Consider the following 20,899-nt stretch of genomic DNA (forward strand, 5'->3'; position numbering starts at 1 on the left):
GCATCATAAATATTCCTGTCTTGTCTCATCTCATTTCACCCGGTCTGACAGCCCACTGTCCCATCCTAGAGTTCTGAATCCTCCTTTTATATTTTGCATTTTCCCAGTACGCATGTATTGTTTCCAACCCTGCTAAACTGCCTAGGTTGAAGTCTTTCTCTTACCTGTAGCAGAGTTTGATTTTATTTTTGTAAGGCAGTGTGAGAATAGCCGCCTTTCTGCAGGTGATCTCTGCCCGTCTGCGTTGATCGATGAGTGGGCATGCACAAAACACACGTCTTTCTCTATGTGGTCCCTGTTTTTGGCCTTTCTGGTTTTTTTTTTTTTTTCCTGTTTGGTTTTGTTTTTGTTTCTGGGATTGGCTGTATCTCCATGTTCATGGACCAGGGTTGCGGGCGGGGGGTCCCTTAAACACCCCAGGATAGTTTCTGCTGATGCTCCCTGAGGAGCAGGCTCAGTCCACGTACGAGTGTGGTGACCAGTGCGCACAGGTCACTTCCCCTCCTGTTAGCTGCCAGCCCAGGGCAGGCAGGACCCCAGCTCCACGGGTCCCAGGGACCAGGCTTCCTCTGAGCTCCTCCTCAGCTTCTGTCCCGCTGACTGTGGCTTGCTGGTCTCAGGAGGGCTGCTTGCTCCTGGTCCTTTCATCTGCATTCCAGGCAGGAAGGAGAAGGCACATCTGGGCCATTTCCCTTTGGAAGAGCTCTCCCCAGGCTCCCCCTAGTGGCTTCTGTGCCCCAGGCCAGACACGGCCACCGCGGGCATGAGGCTGGGACCTTCCCTCCCTGGCTGGCAGGAGCCTGCCTGACTGAACATCTGTCCCGCTGGGACAGAAGCAAGGGGCAGTGGACCCTGGGAGGACGGCGTTGCAGAGTAGCCAGTGTTCCAGAACCCAGGACCTGAGTTCAGGGGAGGGGGCGTCTTGCCCCCTGTGCTCTTGTCCCCTTGTCACCGTGCTGCACGCATCGGTGCCGCTGGCCCCATTGGCTGGCATTGCTGTTTCCCGTGTGGGAGGGCGGTCAGGTCCCTGCCTCTGGTCTCTGTGGAAATAAAAAGGAGAAGGGTCATGGCTCCCGTCAAGCAGGAGCTGTTCCCCATTTGCTCAGTGGCCCCAGTTGGAGCCGGTCCAGCCGGACGTGGGCAGCGGCGCCCCAGGCTGCACTGCTGGCCGTCCCCGCCTTCCTGGTTGCACGGGGTGCAGGTCACGGGTGAAGAGGACACCTTGCAGACCCCGCCTCCCCGTGGCACCGGGAGGAGCAGAGGGCAGGATAAAAGCCAGCACTGTGCACCCAGGCTGCTTTCGAGGGACTGCCCAGCTCCCCTGACCCGGGAGCCCTCAGGTAAGGGCGGGCGCGCTGCTCTCCAGCAGGAAATTAGGGCTCCCCCCTCCCTTCCCCCGCCCGCCGTGTGCGGGTCTGCACCCTCTGCGGGGTCCCGGAGAGCAGGGCCGGGCCGGGTTCCTAACTCACCAGCTCGGCCTGCAGGAGCGCTTAGGCCCTGCTGGGTGTGCCAGGTGCGCGGGGCTCGTCCCACCTAACCCTGAGCCTGCCCTGGGGTTGTGTCCCGTGCTGGACTCTGCACCCCGGCACCTGTCAGGCCACGCGGCAAAGTGCCTTCTGAGCCCGTCCCGCCTCCCTGGTCAGGGTGGCCAGAGGCCATCTGCCACAAGTGTCACTTGAGTAACCACCGGGAGTTAGTGCAGCGGCCTCAGGGCCCCGCAGGACGGGCGGCCGCAGCGGCTCCCCCGCGCCCGTTTGACGCCTGTTGAGAGGACGGGTTTCGGCTGCGGCGGCCTAAGTCAACAGGCGTTAAACTAAGCTGCCCTTCCCTCCCCCTCGGGGGCCGCGGCTGCTCACGCCAGGGTCAGGGCGGGCTCCCCTCCCCGTCCCTCCGTCCCTCCCGCGCCGCCCGCCCGGAGCGCGCTGCCTCGGCTCCGTCTCCAGCGGTTGTGAAACCTGGAGAATTCCTGCCCCGCAGCGACGGAGACGGGGCGGCCGAGCTGTCGCTTCTGCTTTCCTGGGCCGAGCGAGCGGTTGGTCTAACCGGCAGGTTTACACACGCGCGGCTGGAGCCCGGGGCGGGCAGGGCCACATGTGCCTGAGCAGGGCTCTCAGGGAGCGCGCGAGCACGGGGACACACGTGGGGACACACGCGGAGCACGGAGTCCTCGGGTTGGGGGCGGTGCTGCCGAAGCAGCACCCAGACGTTAGAGAGAGAGGACGTGTTGTCCGTGGTCTTCCTGGGGCTTGGTCTGTGTGGGCTGGAGCGGGACCCGGAGCCCGGCCCACTGTCCCGTGTGACACGGGGGCCTGGACGGCCCGGCCACGGGTGCGGAGGCTTTGGCGCAGGCCCCACGCGGGCACGGGCGGCAGGAGGTACAAGCACTTGCTCCTGAATTATGCTGCCCCCCCCCCTTACTACACTGATCCGGGCGTTTCACAACTGGACGACGGCCGTTGGCGCCAGCACGGGCAGCAGGAAGGGGTGCAGCGCGCCACCCGCTGTGGGCCTCCCCCCTCGGTCATTGGGAAACCGGAGGTGGGGGCAGGAGAGCAGGGCCTGGGGGTGCTGGGTGCCCCGGCCCCCGGAGCTGTTGGCTGCTGGAGGTGCAGCGTCCCTTCCCTCTCGTGATTTGATCACTGGCTCCTCGTGTTTACAGACGTTCCCAGAGGACTCTGCCAGATGTCAGCGGGAACGACCGCTTCTCCTTCCCTGCTTTGCACGGACGTTTCCAGGGCTCCGTGTTAGTGAAACCGCGACGTGACACAAGCAGCTGTGCAAAGTGACCTAAGTGCAAACAGCGGGTTTTCCCCAAACTTGTTGCCGTGGGGGGGCAGCCAGCCGGGGTGAGCCTAGCTGCTGGGGTCTCTGCCACAGAAAGTGCTAGGGCCTGTTGGGGGACATCTGGGCAGTGGAGCACCTCCCCCCCCCCACAAGACCAGGAGACCCGAGAGCTCTCCCCAAGGCAGACACCCCCACGGCCCAGGAACGACCAAAGTGCACGGCCTAGGGGTGCGGAGGCCGGGGCTGTGGACGGCTGCCTCGGGGTCCCGCCGGCAGGGAGGGCACAGGGTCCCAGGTGGACAGGGACGTGACAGCCGGCTCAAAACAGCACGTGCGCATTTCCCACACTTGCGGAGGCCGGGAGGCCCGGACCAGGCATGCCGCGGGCTTGGCGTCGGGGAGGCCCCTTCCGGCCTCACAGCTGACGGCCTCTCTGGGTCCTCGCAGCGGGGACAGGGGGACAGTGGGGACGGCAGGGACACTCCCAGGGTCTCTTGCCTAAGGGCACTGACCCCAGCCCGGGGAGTCCCCTCCACAGGCCCCGCCTCCTGCCGTCCCTTGGGGATCAGGTGCCAGCCCGGGAGCTCGGCGGCACGGGAAACTTCAGCCCCTGGCAGAGGGCCCCGCGTGACGGAAACAAGTGGTGGCACCCCTGGGGGTCAGCTCTGTGGCAGCGTGTGGAGCCTGCAGCCATCAGAAGGGCCGTCGGCCCCGGGCGTGGGGTGGGGACGACGGCCGACCTCCCTTTCCCGGCTCTGCTTCTGCGTCGTTCCACGTTTTTACGGCAAGAATGTCCTACTCAAAGCTAATTTTCGCCGTCTCATTAGGGCTCGAGAGCTGAGTGTTTGTACTTTAAATGTCATGTTTGAGCTGAAGAACTGGGCGGGCGGGTGTGACATCCCGGCCTCCCGGCCCGAAGGGCGGGTCTGCGCAGATGTTCCCCATCTGCCCAGACCGGATTCGGGAAGCTAGCCAGACCCGGGAAGGCGGCTTTCAGCAGGGTCCCCGCAGGCAGCGTCTTATCAGCTGGAGCCGGTCTCCCCGGCTGGGGGCCCGTGACGTCAGCCGCCGGGGACACCCGCCTTTCCGTGGGAAGAGAGAACAGGCATTTCTGCTCCGTTGGGCGTCCCGGTTGCTTGGGACGCAGGCCCTGTTTATGGAGGCGATGGTTGTGCAGGTGGGTGCCCGGGTTAGAGTCCTGATTCTGCGGCTTCCTCGCTGCGTGACTTCGGGCAAGTTGCATGACCTCTCTGTGCCTCAGTTTCCTCATCTGTAAAGTGAATCTCGTGAGTGCTCGCCTCCTGGGGGTGCCGTGAGGGCTGGATGAGCAGAGACGCGGGCCATCGGGATGCCGGGGGATGGTGACAGCGCGCGCGCAGGGCGCTTACAGACGTCACCCCCTGGAAGACCGCGAACTCCAGCTCTGTGAGAGCATCTTGCTTGCGGTCCTAGAACTCAGGCGCCCACTCGGGGCTGTGGGGACAGGCGGGCCCCGCCTGCTGCCATGGGGGCCACGCGGCAGCCGTCCAGCTCGTGGGTGGCTTCCTCTGCGGGAGACAGGACGGCTCAGGGGCTGAGGCCTGGCAGGCTCACTTCTCTGGGAGGGGCGAGTGGAAGGGCGCCCGGGACATGCCCACGGGACTGTTGGTCCCACTGCCCGGCAGGACAGCCTTGGGCATGGCCCCGGTGGCCCAGAGCAGGCAGGGGAGGAAGGCGGGGGGCTTTTTGGGGAGACACGCCCCCCTGGCCCTGGGCTTGCTCCAGCCCCTGGCCGTCCTGCAGAGGTGGGAGGTGGGGGTCCAGCCCAGCTTGCCTTCCTCCCCGTGAGACCCCCCCACCAGGTATCTGCCACTAGGAACAGGTGTCCTCCATGCGACTGTTGTCACTGCCACCATCACCTAGTACAGCAGGGCTTTGTGCACCGGCCCCCGGGTCAGACCAAACCAGAGAGTGGGGGCACGGGTGGAGCGCCCCCCAGGCACCCCCTGGGGCAGGCACTTGCCAGGTCCTGTGAACCCGCAGGAGGAGCCTCACGCTCAAGCCTCATCCGGCTGTGCGCTGGCTTGGCCTCGGCTTTCGTGGAGACGTGCCCCAGCCCCGGGGGCCTCCCTGGAGTGACGTAGGCCCCTGCCTAGGAACGGGAGCCCGCAGGCCGTGCTGTCCGTGTGCCGAGCGCGTGGCCTGAAGCCGCAGCAGAACTCTTCGCAGTGATTCTTATGTTGAAACGAGCCGCCTGGGTGATGCTTGGCTGCCAGGCGCTTGGCGTTGCTGGCAGGTGCTTCGGGGCCGTGTGCGCGCCTCCTGCTCCGCATCGGCCACCCCTGGACGGCCCTGCCTAACTCAGGGCTGCAGGTGGGACGCACAGCCTGCCAACCAGTCCCAAGGGTGGAGCCTTGAAAGAGTAAGAATGCATCCTCCTTACCCCAGTGCATGGTTACCCGAGGCGGCCGAGGGCCGGAGAGCCAGGCCACGTGTCCGCGGGGGCGTGGCCGGTCATCCCAAGCCCACCTTGGACACGTGAGGCCCTCCCCAAGAGTGGCCGCGTACTCCCAGGACGCCTGCGGCTGTGACCCCCCCCGCATGGTCACCGGACCGGCCTGCGTCAGTGCCCCACGCGGTCACGACAAGCCGCACACACAGCCTCTGGCAGTGAGAGGTCCCGAAGACGCCTCAAAGCGCTTGAGATTTGGTCGCCGGCTTTCGTGTGCTCGCACCTCAGGCTGTTTACTCGTGTTTGGTTTGCATAGTAACCCGTGTTGTGCGCGCGTCCCGCTGTGGATTAGCAGGGCGGCGTGTCAGCCAGCCCCGAGCGCGGCCTCCCCGGAGCCTCCGCCACCGCCACCGCCTCCTTCACCCGGACTGACTCAGAGCAAACAGCCTTTCCACGAGTGGGGGGGATTCCTGTTACCTCCTCATCTGTTGGTGCGTTTAAAGCTGGGGGCGGGGGATTGGGTGGAAGACAGGCCCCCGCGGCCCCAGGTCCCCACGGAGCAGAGGGCGCCCCTCAGCCATGTCCTGCGGAGGTGCTGCGGGATGCTCCTCCCACGTCGGGGCCGCAGCCGCCCCCCCGCCCCCCGCTACTCCCTGGGACCACCGGAGCAGCTGGAGCAGCTGGAGCAGCTCCGTGTCCAAGGGGTCAGTGGGGAGGATGCCCTGGGCGCAGGAAGGAGGTGTGGGTCGTGCCCCTGTCGGCAGGAGGGGCCGGCGAGGCCTCCTGGGGGGTCATTGGGGCTTTTGGTGACTCCTCTCCCTGTGGCTTATCCTGCGATGTGTGGCTGGCACCGGGAGGGTCCGTCCCCAGCCCTCACGCCGAGCGAAATCTGGATAAACAGGCTGGTGAGATGGCGCCTTCCCAGGGGGCTGGCCTCGTCTCGTTAACCTAATAAATGCCGTGAGCCTCTGTGCGGAGACCTGCCGGGACACGTCTGTCTGTGAGTACGGCAGCCAGAGGCTCGCCGCAGAGCAGGAGCTCCCAGGGCACCCCTCCTGGAACCCCCGTGCTTTGTGGCCCCTGCTCTGCAGGTGTCGGGCAGCGCGGGGCAGCACCTGGAGTCCACAGTGTCTCTGGGGGACCGTGGGGAACAATGACTGGCTGCGGTGTCGCAAGTGTCTGGGGTGTGGAGACGCCCTGGCCCTGGCCCAGCCCCTGGGAGCGGCTGGGTTCGCCCCTGGGGGCCTGGGGTGGAACTGGCCACGCAGGGTGGGTGAGGCGCAGAGCGCTCAGGGGCCACGTCAGCCGAACCTGGTTTCAGATGCCGGGTCTGCCACTTATTTGGTGGTTTGGGGCCGGGAAGCGTGGAGTCGGCTCTACTGCCCGGAGGGCAGAGCCATCGTGATGGTTGGACGAGTAATTTTTCGCGCTGCACCTGTTACTTAGTTTGGCCTTGGCCTGGCCTGCCTGGCCTCCCACCCGTGTGTCTGGGCGTGACCTCTGGGTTCTCTCGACCATGTGTCCCAGGGTGGCCTCCCGCACTGGGCAGGGTCCCCCATAGCCCCTCAGCAGCATGCCTGGGCCTGGCCCGTGGGGTCTCTTGTCCAACCTGTCCTCTCCCACCTGCCGCGTTAACAAGCTCTCCCCGTTAACTCGGGTCATCTGTACCCCATTCTGGGATGGTCGGGGGTGGGGGGGGTTCCACCCTGAGGGCCGGGACTAGGGGGGGAAGCGAGTACAGGGCCTCTGCTTCTGTGTGGAGCCAGGGCAGCCGGGGACTGTCCCCACTCTGCTGAGCAGGGACACAGTGCACGCGCCAGGACTGCAGGCGAGCAGAGAGCATGGGATGGGGCTGGGGGCTCCCAGGCCGGGAGACTGACAGGGCAGCGGGGGACCGTCCCAGCTGGCCGTGCCCCCCCCCCAATCCCGTCTCCCCCGGAGGCCTCTGTCCTGGGGGCTGGAGAGAGGCGCCGCTCGCTGAGCGGCCCCTGGGAGCGGGGGGAGCCCCAGGGGCTGTCTCTGCACCCCCGGCCTCAGACCCCCGCCACCCAGCCTCCCAGTGGTTGCACTTTATGAACTTTCTGGCAGTTGACTCTGTGCTTCTGCTTTGTACCTGGGTGTGTGTTGGCGCCTTGTTTTCCCAGGGCAGGGGCTCGTGGCACCCAGCAGGTCCTGGACAGGAGAGCGTCCGCCCTCCTCAGGGGCCCTCCCGCCGCCCGGCCTCCTCCTCCCCGTCACGGGGCTCGCCGCTGGACTGGGGGCTTTGAAACTAAACCATGGTCCTCACAAAGTGCTTGTCGCTGGCATGGCCCCGTGCCTGCTGGCTGTTCCTGTCCACTGGTGACGCGAGACTCCCTTCCACCCTGAGCTGCCCCAGCCGGTGTGTAAGAGGGAGTGTGGGAGCTCCGTGCCAAGAAACTGTCCAGTCTCAGGAAAAGCCATAGGTAGTCTTGAGGGATACTTTCATGTCCCTGAATTTCTATCAACACACTCTTTCATCTTCTCTTACCGTTTCAGTATAAATCATGAATTTTCAGGTCCTGGGAAATAACGTCGAGATTATATTCCTGTGACGTTTTCTTGTGCGATACGTTCAAATTAGCTTCGCCTCCCCCTTGACTTTAACGAGGCAGCGTGGAAGGTGGGAGCCGTACGCCCGGCGGGGAGCGGGGTCGGCCCTCGGCCCTGGACAGTGAGGCCTGGATGGCGCGGCCTGGGTCAGCACCCTGCCCGGCGGGGCCTCCGTCCAGCAGAAACACAAAATACATACAGGCAAGATCTAAACTTTCTAGATTTTACACACGTAACAGAAAGAGCATAATAGGATTTACAGCTATTTTGACATCCCGTACGGTTAGCATAACCGGGAACGGGCTTGAGACTTTGCCATGGTTTGGCTCCGAGCCTGGGGAAGAATCTTGGGTATTTCTTTTCATGTCTGCGGCCTGTGCCCTCCCCGGGGAGGGGCCTGGGATCGGTGCTCTTTCCCTGGGCTCGTCTCTTCAGTGTCATCCCGCCCCACCCCGGTAGTAACAGCTGTTCACACCTGACAGTGGGGGAGACTGAGGCTCAGCTGGGGCCAGGGTCCGGGCCTTGCTGTGCGCCCTCTGGCCAGGGCCACCCCAGCGGGCCTCCTGCCACCACAGCCTGAAGCCCTCCGGCCAGAGAACCACACTCCTGGAGCCCACCTGGTGCCCCGCGTGGAAACCAGGGATGCCAGAGGCAGGGCAGTGGCCCTGTTCGGCCCGACCGTCCCCTGTTCTCTGTCCCCCATGTGTCGGGGCCCTCAGCGCACAAGGGATGGTACCCAGCCCCGCGACAGAGGGTGAGTGTGTCGCTGTCCTCCAGGGGCCCAGATCCAGTGGAAAACGAGACGTGGACCCTGGTGAACAGGGTGCCTCAGCCTCCGGAGGCCGGGCGCTGACCACGGGCCCGGACGTGGCCCGGAGGAGCCCCGGGGGCTGCAGGCTCGAGGCTGAGCAGGTCAGAGGGGCCCGCAGCTGTGTGTGTGGGGGTGCGGGAACCCATGACCCACCCGGTCTCAGGGGCCTGGAATTCGGCAGGTGGGGGGGCAGAGGCAGCTGGGAGCGGGCTGTGACTCAGCGTCTACTGCGCACGAGCCACTGTGGCTGCGCCGTGGAGGCCGGGGCTGGAGCACAGGAGTCCTGGGGCAGCGGCCGACAGACGGCCGTTCCCAAGGAGGGCAGGGCCAGCCCGGCCTCAGAGTCCGCCCAGGTGTCTGTGGATAACGGCCCCGGGCCAAGGTCTGTTCAGGTGCCACCTCGCAGGGCAAGTCGGGGGCCCCTGCCGCCCTTCATGGAGACCTTGGCCCAGCGCTGGGGCCCCCTGGGGCCTCCGGGGTCACAGGCCGGCGTCCCCACACGGCACAGGCACAGAGGCCCCCGGGGTGGTCCTGCAGACGCGCCTGCTGAGCAGCTCCGAGAGAGGAGGGTTTTCTTTTCGTGACTTGTTGGAAAGGCAGAGTCTGGACGCCTGGCGGGGAGCAGGGTGGTTTCCGGGGCCTCTGTGGGAGCCCGCCCTCCAAGGCCAGATTAAGGACTCGGAAAGCCTTAGCCAGCAAGGTGCTGCTCAGGGCAATCCCCCGAGCCGGAGCCCCTTCCCGTGGCCAGGGCGGAGGGCAGTGACCGCCTCCTCTCCCGAGGCTTCTCGGGCCCGAAGCCAGACCGAGGCCTCTTGAAGGAGCCTTGTGATGACCTGTCAGGGGCCCCAGGACCGACCGCCTCAGGGACCCCGGGACGTTCCCATGCCGCCCGGTCATTCTGGTGCCCTGGGGGCGGGTCAGGCGTTCAAGGCCGTGGGGTCCTCCGCGGTGCGGGGTGCGGGGTCTGCGGTGGGCATGTGGGCGGGATGTGGGTGCTGGGGCAGCCTCGGGTCGGGTGCCCGCAGCAGCGGCTTCATTTCATCCCAGGACAGTGTGACAGCCCCGCCAGGAGGTACGCTGGCCAGAATAAGGTCTCTCCCTCCCCCTTCCTCCGGCGTCGCTGAGCCCTCTTCACTGGGAGCTGGTTTTGCAGGTGACCCTGCTGTCCCCGGGTCATGGGTCTCCCCTCAGCCCCAGCGCAGATCCGCAGTCTCGGGCTAGGAGACCCGGGGGGAGGGCGCCCCCTCCCATCTTCATGCATTCCCCGTTTCTCCAGGGTAAGACGGGTGAGTCTTCCCCAGGGTCCTGCACCCGAGGACAGGGGGCCTGGGGTCGGGAACTGGGTGTTGTGCACGCAGCCCTGGAGCCCTTGTGTGTCACAGCGGGATCCGTGTGCCCAAGTAGAGGCTGTCTGTCCACCCTTGGAGGCCTGACGGGCACGCCTGGGCCCCGCCTCACCAGCTGACCCTGCAGGCCACGCTGTGTGGGGTCATCTTACTGCCCCCCCAGCTCCCGAAAGGTGGGGGAGAGACGGTGTGCACGCTACGGGGTCTGGGGTTCCCGGGTCAGGTGCCCGGGCGGGGCCCGCTAACCCATGTCCTGGCCAAGCCCCGTGACGCCACCTGTTTACAGCTCTCAGCAAAGCTGCTTATTGGATTAGCGGGCACCTCTCGGCCTCGCAGCGGGCGCAGGAGGGCTGGCCTCCGAGCTGCTGCTCCAGGGAACCCAGTCCTCGTCGGACTTGGCCTCTGAGGCTTGCAGGGCGCTTCTGGGTGGCACCTCGCCAGCGCGTGCTCCCCTTTCCGCCGAGCACGTGGTCTCGGGAGCCCCGGCCGGTCGGGCGCAGGCGGCGTAGGCCTGGACGGCATCCCTCGTCCTCATCCGCTGGCCAGAGGCGGACAGCTGCTCGGGCCGCCGGCCTGCTCCTCGCGCGCTTCCACGGCCTCACGGGACCAGGTCTGAAGATGCTGTCCAGCTACTCGGCCTGCCTCTTCTCGGGGGTGTGCGCCGCCCTGGTCGCCGTGGCCCTGGCCTATTACTTCTACTGGTGAGTCGGGCATGGGGGACTTCCCCCTCCTGTCCCCGCGTGCCACAGACATCCCTGCTCGGGACCGGGACCTCCCCGATGGCCGGGGAGTGCGTCCCAGGCCGGTCGTGTCCAGAGCTCGGCCCAGGTGGCGTGTCCCGCCTTCTGGGATTGCTCCTCTGCTGGGGACCTTCCTGGAGAAGCCTCGGGGGCCGCAGGCCTGTCGCCAGCAGGTGCTGGGCGAGCTTTGGGGAAGCAGCTGTGCCTGACGGCGAGCGTTCCCGCTCCTCTATCTCGCGCCTCCCCCGGGGTGGGTGCTGGGATTACAGGGTGGTCTGTGGATGCAGTAGAAGGCGGGAGTTCCGGTCAGAGGGACGCCACCCTGTTGTGCCCGTAGATGCTGAGCTGGATCGTGGCCAGTCACCCGCGCCCCTCTCTGGCTGTCGTGCCCGGTGCGCACACACAGGTTCTTGCTGGGAGTGGGGAGTCCGCGAGCTGGTGCGGATGGCATGGGCCTGGGGTTCTCGAGGCTCCGGTCCAGCCCAACCCACGCGAGGGTGTGAGGGTGTGAGGGTGGACGGGGCGCGTGTGCTCTGGGCCGGCCCTGTCTGCACGAGGCCATCTGTGCTTGGGGCACCAGGTGGTGGGAGCGAGCCCACGGGACGGCGTTTCTCCGCAGGGCGGCTGTGGGGAACCCCGAGCCCCAGGTGTGGGGCTGGCGTCCTGTCTTAGAGCCACAGAGTCGGGGAATTTCTGAAGACACATCGGCTCTTCTGTAGGTTCTGTCCCACACTTGACGGGTGTCCTCCAGTGCACGCTCCGTCTGTTCTCTGGAAGCTTTCCCCTCTGTTGATCCGATTATCGATTATCGCTGCTTCTGTTCCGGGCGAGGAGGCGGGCGCTGCAGGAGCTCGGCCCCCCGACGGGCGGGGTGTGCACTCCAGGCCCCGGTGGGCCTTTCCTGCCCCAGCGCCTGGAGCCCCGTCCTCCCGCTCCACGGCCTCCCCGCTCCACGGCCTCGCCCTTTAGAATGAATTTTCCACCCCCCAGAGATTTGCATTTCCGATTGTAGGTAAACCTGATTGTTGGACGGTACAAGGGGAGTTACTGGAAGGATAATAAGCACGTGTGTGATTTAGGGGAGGAATTAGCCCCGGGGAGGGAAGGAAGGACTTTTGACCCTTGCTAAAGGAGTTGCGGGTCTTGGGGAGTGTCGGGTGGTTCCCAGGCCCTGAGGAGCCCCCGTGGGAGGAGCCGTCTCCGGCTTTTATCATAGACCTCAGGACACCCCTGCGAGTGGGGGGCCACCAGCCCAGGCGCGTGAGCAGCCAAGGTGCCCTCCCCCCGTGGAGGCCGCCCGCAGACCCCGTCGCCAGGGCCCGACCCTCGTCACACCCCTCCCCGCTCCATCCACACACGGACAAAAACCCAGTTGGAAGAACGTGTCTGCAGCGTGTTGTGACCTGCCTGGAGGTGTTGGGCAGCCCCCGGCCTGTTCCCCGGCCTGTCCCTGTCCTTGTCCCCCATGCTCAGAACTGGGAGAAAACCCTGAGGTATTCATTCTCTGGGTCCCGCTCCAGGCTGGCGTGCGCTCCGCCGGCGTGGCAGGCGGCCTTCCGACGGGCTGGGCTCCCCCCACGCCGTGTGCAGCCAGCGCCCACGGCAGCCCTCGGCGCAGCGGGCGAGGCCCCCGGAGGGAAGGGGCCGTGGGCGGCCTGAGGAGCGCTGCGCGCGTGTGTGAGCGCTCCAGGGCGAAGGCTCAGGGCCTCCAGCGGGAGCTTTGAGCTGCGGATACTCTCCCTGTCGCCCCAAGTCGCCACCAGAGACCTGCGTCCTTTCCATCGCTGTGTGGCCCGGCGCTGCCCGACGGGCGCAGGTGCCGCCTCCCCACCGACGTCACGGCTTCTAGGGGACAGGCTTTCTGTGGGCGAGGACTTCCTCCAGGACAGGCTCCCCGCGGCCCAAGGGTGAGCCCCCCACTAGCCCACGTGGCCCAGGGGTGGCCGGGGGAGCAGAAGCCCCCGCCCGGGCTGTAGCACCTGTTTCTCAAGGAAGTCTGGCAGAGTGGCGGGGTCACAGAAGACGCCGGGGACCCCTGGCCTGCCAGCAAGGTGCTTCACATTTGGGCACGAGACCCCCCCAGGACCCGCGTGTGACGAGTTGGGGGTGTTGGTCCCGGTTCCCAGGCGCGCACCTGCCATGTCTTCCCGGCCATTGTCCTGCTCAGCGTCGCGGTCGCGCACCTGCTCTCACACCTTCCTGAGACTCACCCTGACGTGCACACCAGGCCTGTCTGTGCTTCTATACGTTGTTGAATAATTTTGGGGTAGAGGAGCGCGCCGACCCCCCATCACAGCACCACCGGGTAGCCCAGTAACATCCACTTTGCGCCTTCCCCCCGGGAGGAGTGGCATCGTGTGCAGGAGGCTGAGGACCTGGTGGCCGTCTGGGAGCCGGGCGGCGACTGGCCTCGTGCTGTCAGGGGAGAAATCAGGAAGGGCCGTGTTGCCGGCCTCTCGTGTCTTCAATATTTAACGGGGTCATTGGCCTAAATGGCACTTGATAGGTTGGCTCAGGCATCTTCCTCATTTTTAAAGAGTTAAAATTCCTGCCGCTAAAACTACCCTCGTAGGAGAAAGACATTGTAGCAGCTGATCTGCACCACACGAGGACGTTTGGCGGAGGCCTGGGGCGCTCTCACTTCTCACGCCTGTGGGCGCCCCCGGGTCCCCTCTCTGTGAGCACATGGCAGGCAGCACACCTGTCAGCAGCTCCCCCAAGCTGCTTCGTTGCTAAGTTCCCCCATGATCGAGGCTGGAGCGTGGTTACCCCTCTGGGAACTTTCTGGAAAGACAAGCGAGAACCAAAGCCCCTATTTGAAATCATGGTGGAAGCTGTTTTTATTTTATTTTATTTTATTTTTTTTGGGGGGGGAAGCTGTTTTTAAACATCAGTGACTTACAACCGTGTCTAGTAATGGGATTGCACCGTGCCTTTCAAGACATGTGCGCACGGAAAGAATTAAAACCTCGCTGAGGTAGACTGCCCGAGGGAAAGTGGGTCTGCGTCAGTGCGGCTCACCAGTAAGAGATACTGAAAGCTTCTCTCGACGCACAGTTCAGAGCCTTTCTTCCCAGGGAGCTCCTGAGCTGGTATCAGGTGTCTGCAGCCTGGAGCGGGGCGTGTGGGATTTCCCAAAGTATTGTGACCGGGGGACCCTCCTGTAGCAGGTCATTTCTTGGGATTAGTGTCTGAATTACGGAGTTTTACAAAATGCTCTGAATGGTTTAAGTGTCTATTTGTACAGAAAACAGCCCCCTCATTTGCTGCCTTGGGAACCTGAATACCCGTGAGACGTTGGCTTACCCAGGACCCTTTAGACGCCAGTGTGTTTCTGAGGTGGGGAGGGACCCTACGACTTGAAGATTTTTCAAGAACACCCGCACCGAGCCACCCTCAAGTATTGGCAAAAGTTATCTTATCCTCAGTTTCAAATAACAAATTAAAAATGACCACGTCACACGCTGAGGCCACAGACAACGGAACAAGAGTGGTTTCCTGAGCCCTGGGCCCAGCGGGCTTGCTTCCAGCACCCAGTCCTCCTCCTCCTCCTCCTCCGTGGAGGACAGCACGGCAGATGGGGGTTCCCCACTGGGGGGATCAGCTGAGTTGACTTTCTGCACATCATTTTCACTTGACCAAGTTATGGAAGTCCTGTTTTTATCTTTAAAGATGCTATTTCATCAGCAACATTAGCCCAGACATTAAAATATTTTTTATCTTTGTATTTCCCTGAAATAGCAGTAGGCCCTAGTGTCAAGGAAAGTGAGCTCCCGTCTGTCTCCTACTCGCGCTGCTACTCCTAAGGCAGCGGCGCGGAAGCCGTCCTGCTCCTGGCCCGGGCAGTGGGCCTGGACTCTGTTCCTTGACTTGCTAATGTGCTCCGTTCTCTGGTTCTCCGGCAGGTATTTACTGGGCACCTACCGTGTGCCGGGCACTGTTGTAGAGTTGTGCTCACCCGTGGCCGTGACAGACAGACCATCACCTTCGTAAACGTTCCTGCCACTCCTCGCCGCCCCTGGGGTCTGCTGGTTATATCACTATTCTTGGTTATTTTACTCTTCTCCTCATGCTTTAATGTACTTTTTTTGTTGAATCCATGTGGACCAAAAAAAAAAAAAAAAAAAAAATCTCCTGCCTTGCATTAGGGTTCACGGCGTTTATATTCTGTTCTGTAGTTATAATTAAGCTCTCCACACTTCCTTTGTAGGTTGAGTCTAAATAGTGTAAGTCCAGAAACAGCACTCACAATAAAAATTTTTGTAAGTTATTTCATGCAGGTGCCGCAGAGCAGGTCTTGGAATCCCGTCACTGAGTTTGCTGCTTAAAGGAGGAAGGTCGAGTTCCACATTCATGCCCGATGTTCATGTGATCCACGTTTGGATCACCATTTCCTGTCATGGAGTTTTTAAATTATTTTCAAATATTCATTGCTTCCCTTTTTATTTTTGAGAAAAGAAACCTATTCCTCCTTCAATACCAAGACCTTCTCGCCTTAATCATATTCTCTGCCCACCAAATTCTTTCTTTCTTTCTTTCTTTTTCTCCAAATTCTTTCTACTTGAAAGATTTCCTGTTCTAGTTCGGAGCAGTTTCTTTCCGGGCCTCCCACAAGGTGTTCCCTGGCGTATCCTTTCATTGCATAACCGGGTGAGTTCTTCCTCTCAAATCCCGTGTATCCCTCTTCGTTAGATTCCTTCTCGTTTTGCTGGACTATATCCTCAAGTAATCTTTTCACGAAGGACAAGCAGAAGTTACGTTTTCTGAAAGCTGGCCTATCTCCAGCCTGCTGAAGTTTCTGTCTTCGGTCTTCGTGTCTCTCTGGTCCTGATAGACAAGAAATAGTGTTCAGAGAGAGGAGGATTTAACAAAGGAGCTACTTATGAGGTGCAGGCAGAGGTTGGGGAGAGTGGCCAGAAGGTGAAAACCGAGAGCCAACGCATCCTTACTGATAGTGTAGTTCGTTTCATCCAGAGTTTTGTGGGGAGGGAAAGGGTCCAAGGAGAAGTAGAAGGATCATGGAGTCCAAGTTTCCTTGGTCTCAGGGTCAAAATTCTTTGAAATCTGTAAGGCGGCCACATTTTGGGGTGCATCTGTTGTGCTCCACTGCTCTCGACCCAAAGGTTCCCGCTGGCCTGCTCCCGTGAACCGGGTGCTGTGGTGGTGCATCCGCAGCGATGGCACCGTGTTTCTGGGAGACGTGTGCAGTGTCTCCGGTCCCGTTGGCAGGCGCGTGGCCGTAGATGTCACAATGTAGGGAAATCAGTGTCAGGAGAGAAGGGCTGTGCTAGGACCACCCAGCGCAGCAGCACGGCAGTTCCCCAGTGGGGGGCGCCGTCCACTGGGCAGCATTGCTCAGGGTGGGGCCCGGGCCCAGGGGCGCTCTCTGCTGACCATCTGGGGAGGAAATAGGATCCATGCACCTGTGTTCCTTTAGGAAATCGCTCTTGCAGTGGCTCGGGAGGAGGATAAGAGCCCTGCCAGGGGGTGGACGCCGAGGTTGGGGTGGGGGGGATGGTTAGAGACCTTCCTCCCCACGCTGCGGCCATCCTGCCCCGGAGTGGAAACCTCTCTGGGCCCCCGTGCCTGCAGCACCCAGCCTCCGAAGGGCCACGGGGAGGGCACTGGGCCTGGCGCAGGAGGCGGGGCTGCGGGGCCGTCTGGGGTTCACATAAGATGGGGTGCCGCTGCCCCCTTGGCTCTGTCATGGAGAAACTGGGGGACAAGACGGGCCGGATGTCAACTGTCAGGGATCCAGGAAAAGCAGAGGAAGAGAGAGAGTGTGGGAAAGGGGCTGACCCATGTTCAGGGGACCGAGGGAGGAGAATCTCGGAATTCGGTTCCCACACCCACTTAGAAATCGTGGGAGGGGGCCGGTGGGACCCACAGAGCGGGGCTCCTGTCACCTGTCGCCAGACTCCGTGCAGTTCCCCGTTTGTCCTGGAAAAACTGCTCTCAGGCTGGGAAGCTCTCCCAGGGGCGCGGCACCAGAGTGGCACCTGCCGCACGCGAGGTCCAGCGGCGGCCCCGGAGCCGGCCCTGCGCGCCCGCCGCTGCTGGAGGGAGGACGGGAGCACCGGCCAAAGTGGACCGTGCAGCGTCTGTTCGTGTCCTCGAGAGCGCAGTCCTGTGACTCAGTGGGGACGGGGCAGCCCCGGGGCCGGGGGCAGTGGCGTGCCGGGGCCCCGAGCACAGACGCTCCCCACTTTCCAGTCTGGGGAATGGTGACAGGAAGGAAGGAGAAGAGGGCAGGGTTTGGCTCCTCGGTCCTGGCCGCGCCCAGGCCCCGCTGCTCGCAGGCCGTGGGATCTCGGGCACGCCGCCCCGTGCGCCTCCCGCGCTCGCCGACCTCGTCACCCCGGAAGGCGGGTGCACTGGCCGTGGCCGGGGACGGTCTCCATTCCACTCTCCGCTTACTAGAGTTCACGGGTCTGATCGATGTTTGGGGGGAGGGGACTATATAGTAGTAAAACACACGTATCTGTGATGTTCTGAGTTTATTTATTTATTTTTTAAATACTTCTTTTTTTTAAATTTTTATTTATTTATGATAGTCACAGAGAGAGAGAGAGAGAGGCAGAGACATAGGCAGAGGGAGAAGCAGGCTCCATGCACCGGGAGCCCGACGTGGGATTCGATCCCGGGTCTCCAGGATCGCACCCTGGGCCAAAGGCAGGCGCCAAACTGCTGCGCCACCCAGGGATCCCATGTTCTGAGTTTATATTCAGGCAGGAAGCTCAAATAGGAGTCAGCTGCTGAGTGACCGGTGTCCTTCTGTGTCAGGGGACATGAAGTGACATGTGGGCGCTCCTCCACGCTCAGAGTGGAGCTGAGGAGGCAGAGACACAGGCGGAGGGAGAAGCAGGCTCCCTGCAGGGAGCCCGATATGGGACTCGATCCCAGGACCCCAGGGTCACGCCCTGAACCACCAAGCCACCCAGATGCCCCTTAAATCTAGTTTTTGAACGTGATGCCTCTTTATTGGCAAATGTGACATTTTAAATCTTTGTAAATGGTTTTGTTCTTCCTTTAAGGTTTGTGTTCATATGTAGTAAACACTGTTAAGCACCTATGTGTTCTGGACTCTGGGCTTGAGCAGCTTTCCCAGGGCTCTCCCCAGGCACCCCGCAGCACCCGGTAGAGATGGGATGAGGTCACAGAGAAGGGGAGGAGTGGGGCCCCCGCCAGCAGTGCTCCCTGGCCCTCGCCAGCTCTGCTGTTCCAGCTGAGCTCCTCTTCCCAAACCCTGCATCCGCCCCAGGGGATCCCCAGGGAACCCTCAGGGGACGCAGGGGTCACTTCTGCATCTTGCCCTAGATTTCCTGTCAGTTGGCTGTCCTGTGACCTCAGATCCCTGGTGGGGCCAAGAAAAGCTATGAACGTGCAGTCTGTCTGGCTCTCTAATTCTTATAAGGGCGGGAGTGATGAGCTCTCTGCATCCCAAGGGAAGCCAGAGCTCCCATGCAACTTTTTAAATTGTGAAATATATCGTACTTGTAGAAAAGCACATTAGCAACCAATTTATTGAATAATATTAGAGCGAACCCTTGCCTGTTTCTTTAAAAGTAAAATGTCATTATTATAATGGGCAACTCATTATTCAAATTTACAAGTCAACTTACCCGTGACTGTTTTTTGTGTGAGCACGTGTGCTCGTGCATGTGTGTGCATATGTGTGCATGCGTGTGTATGTGCACACATGTCTTAGTGCATGCATGTGAGAGCATTGTGCACGTGTCTGTGTGCACCAAGCATGTGTATGCACACATGCATGTGTATAGATGCATGCATGAGAGCACACATGTGCCTGCAGTGTGCACATGCGTGTGTGTGCATGAGTGTATTACGAGAGCATGTGTGCACAGGTGTGTATGAATCTGCATGTGTGTACATGCACAAATGAGAGCACGTGTACAATGCATGTATGCATGTGTACAAGGCACACACATGCACGTGTGTCTGCATGTGTGAGCATTGCACATGTGTGCATGAAAGCATGCACACACATGTGCATGTGCCTATGTGTATGAGAGCATGTGTGTGCACGTGCATTATGAGAGTGTGTATGCACACGTGTGTGTGTTGGAACTCCGCTGCCACAGTCTGGCCTGTTGGAGAGTGCACTTCTGCTCTGGCACCGCAGCTGCCTTGGTGTGAGGCGCGCCTGCCGTGTCCTGCAGGCCCAGAGACTTGTCACAGATCTATTGTGCAGTCACCAGGCTGCGGGAGGTTTCACATGCCCCCTGCCTCCTGCCTCCCACCATGAATATCGCTGCGAAGCCAGTAAAACCATCCGAACAACCAGGGAAAGACCAACAACGCCGGAGCTCGCGGAGTGGGGGTAGGTGGGGCGTGGCGGGGCCTGGAGGCCCCTCAGTGTCTGGCCCTGCTACGCACACACGGCCCCAGCCTCCCCTCCTGCCAGGATTCCGCAGATGTCACGCGGAAGCAGACCCAGCAAACAGCGCTGGGGGAGTGACAGTTGTCCTCGTGCTTGGTCCATGGTCCCTGTTCCTTTCCCAGGTGGCACCTGGTGGGACACATCTCACCTCATCGGGGGAGTCTCCTGGGGGGCCCGGGCCCCTTGGATCCATGTGGCTCCTCCAGAAGCCTGTTGCCAGCCGGGTCTTCAGTGATGTCTGGAGACATTGCTGGTTCCTGTTTCACTGAGTCCCGGGCCCCTTCGAGCTCCGTGCGACTGCGCCCCGGAGACCCGCAGCCTGTCGGTGCTGGGCAGGAGGTTGAGGCCTCAGAGGAGACCATTGGGTGGACGTGCTCCACGGGCTCTGGTCACGTTGTTCTTCCAGGAACCTTTTCGTGGAGATGGCACGACGGTGTGTGGTTGGTACAAGATGAAGAAGCCCCGCTGCTGCTTGTCACACATGTCTGCACGGTGAGCACGAGTCACCCACTTACACACTGACGGAGCACCTGGGTGTTACGTGCAGACCTGCGCCACTACTGGGAACAGAAGGGGCAGCGGCGGCGTGCCAGGAGGGTGGCCTGCACGTCTCAGGGCTGGTGGTTTAATTCCTGTGACTCTCGTCCTCTGCCTCGCGCTGCGGGTAGCTGCCCACGTGGCCTCGGGCCTCGGAGGACCAGGGGCTTCCTCCTCCCGCCCCCACCGTGAGTCTTCTGGCCTCATGTTTGTCGCTTCATGCTCCCAAGGTGGCCGCTGCGCCTGGGACACCTTTCCTCGCTCCAAGGGCAGAGCGCAGAGAGCACAGGGCGCTGCCGGAGGGATTTGTCTCTTATGTTGAGAAAGCGGATGCCCTCCTGAAGTCCCTGCACGCTTCTCCTGGAACGGGGCCACATGCCCAACCCCAGACCAGCCGCTCGAAGAGCGGGGGTGGGGTTCCTTTACGGCTTAGATCTGGGCCTGGGGTGTCCTCTTGGGGTTCGAGTCTCACCTGGAGTCGTGCAGGGGGGACTCCAGGGGAGGTTTTCATATGTCATTCAATTATATGTATATATATTTTTATCCACTGGTTTAGAAAATTTGTAACGCTATAGGATTCCCATGAGGCCGGTAATGGCTTTGAGTTAATTTTGTGTTCTGTTTGTCGTAACATGAAAGGCACTAGAAAGACAGATGTGCCCGAGCGCAAACACAGCAGGAAGTCAGTACACGCGAGACACGGGTCATCTGCGTCGCGGGTCCCGAGCTCAGTGCGTCGGCGGCAGCTCGTGGCTCGCTCGTGGCCCAGGCCTCGCCCTGGTCATCGAGGCTTTGTCGGAGTTGTGAGACCTCGGAGGCCGTGCCCCGGTTCTTTCTCGCGGCGTTCTCGGCTCCTCTCTCCGTCTGAGCTGCAGGATCCGCTGTCTGGTTCCAGGGGAGGGCGGGGGCCCTGTTGGTTCGTTACTCAGGATTCAGGTGCGTTTACAAATGAACTTAGAAGGAGCGGTGCGCGGGTCGCTCGGGGGTCACTACCCAACAAACCACCCGAGGTCACGGTCCCAGGGCCACCGCCTCACTGGCCCCCAGTCTGTGGCTCAGCGATCTGGGCTGGGCCCCACGGGGGTCCTGCGTGTGGCTGCGGGTCGGCTGGCGCCCGCCTGGGGCTACGACTCCACCCTCACCTGGTGGCTCGGCGCGTGGGGAAGCTGTGGGGCCTCTGGGGCCACGTGCTGTCTGCGGGGTGGGGTGGGGGGTTGCAGGGGGGGCGCCAGCCTGGGGAGCGGACCCCGCATCCAAGGGCTGCCTCGTCGTGGGCGC

General features: G+C 62.1%; 1 protein-coding gene across 4 annotated transcripts in view; it reads left to right on the forward strand.

Moving 5' to 3' along the window:
- AGPAT3 (1-acylglycerol-3-phosphate O-acyltransferase 3) overlaps positions 1-20,899 on the forward strand; it is an 85,308-nt gene that overhangs the window by 34,695 nt on the left and 29,714 nt on the right. The window contains exons 1-2 of one of the 4 annotated variants that reach the window (XM_038581606.1): positions 18,962-19,024; positions 19,491-19,576. The exons of 1 other annotated variant lie outside the window; for it this stretch is intronic. The gene's annotated coding sequence lies outside the window, so the exon portion shown is untranslated. Of the gene's footprint in view, positions 1-1,228; positions 1,341-3,831; positions 3,962-18,961; positions 19,025-19,490; positions 19,577-20,899 lie in introns of those variants that run through there. 2 more of the 4 variants (XM_038581609.1, XM_038581610.1) reach the window with 2 other exon arrangements.

The sequence above is a fragment of the Canis lupus genome, chromosome 31 (assembly GCF_011100685.1).
Source record: "Canis lupus familiaris isolate Mischka breed German Shepherd chromosome 31, alternate assembly UU_Cfam_GSD_1.0, whole genome shotgun sequence".
Taxonomy (NCBI): domain Eukaryota; kingdom Metazoa; phylum Chordata; class Mammalia; order Carnivora; family Canidae; genus Canis; species Canis lupus.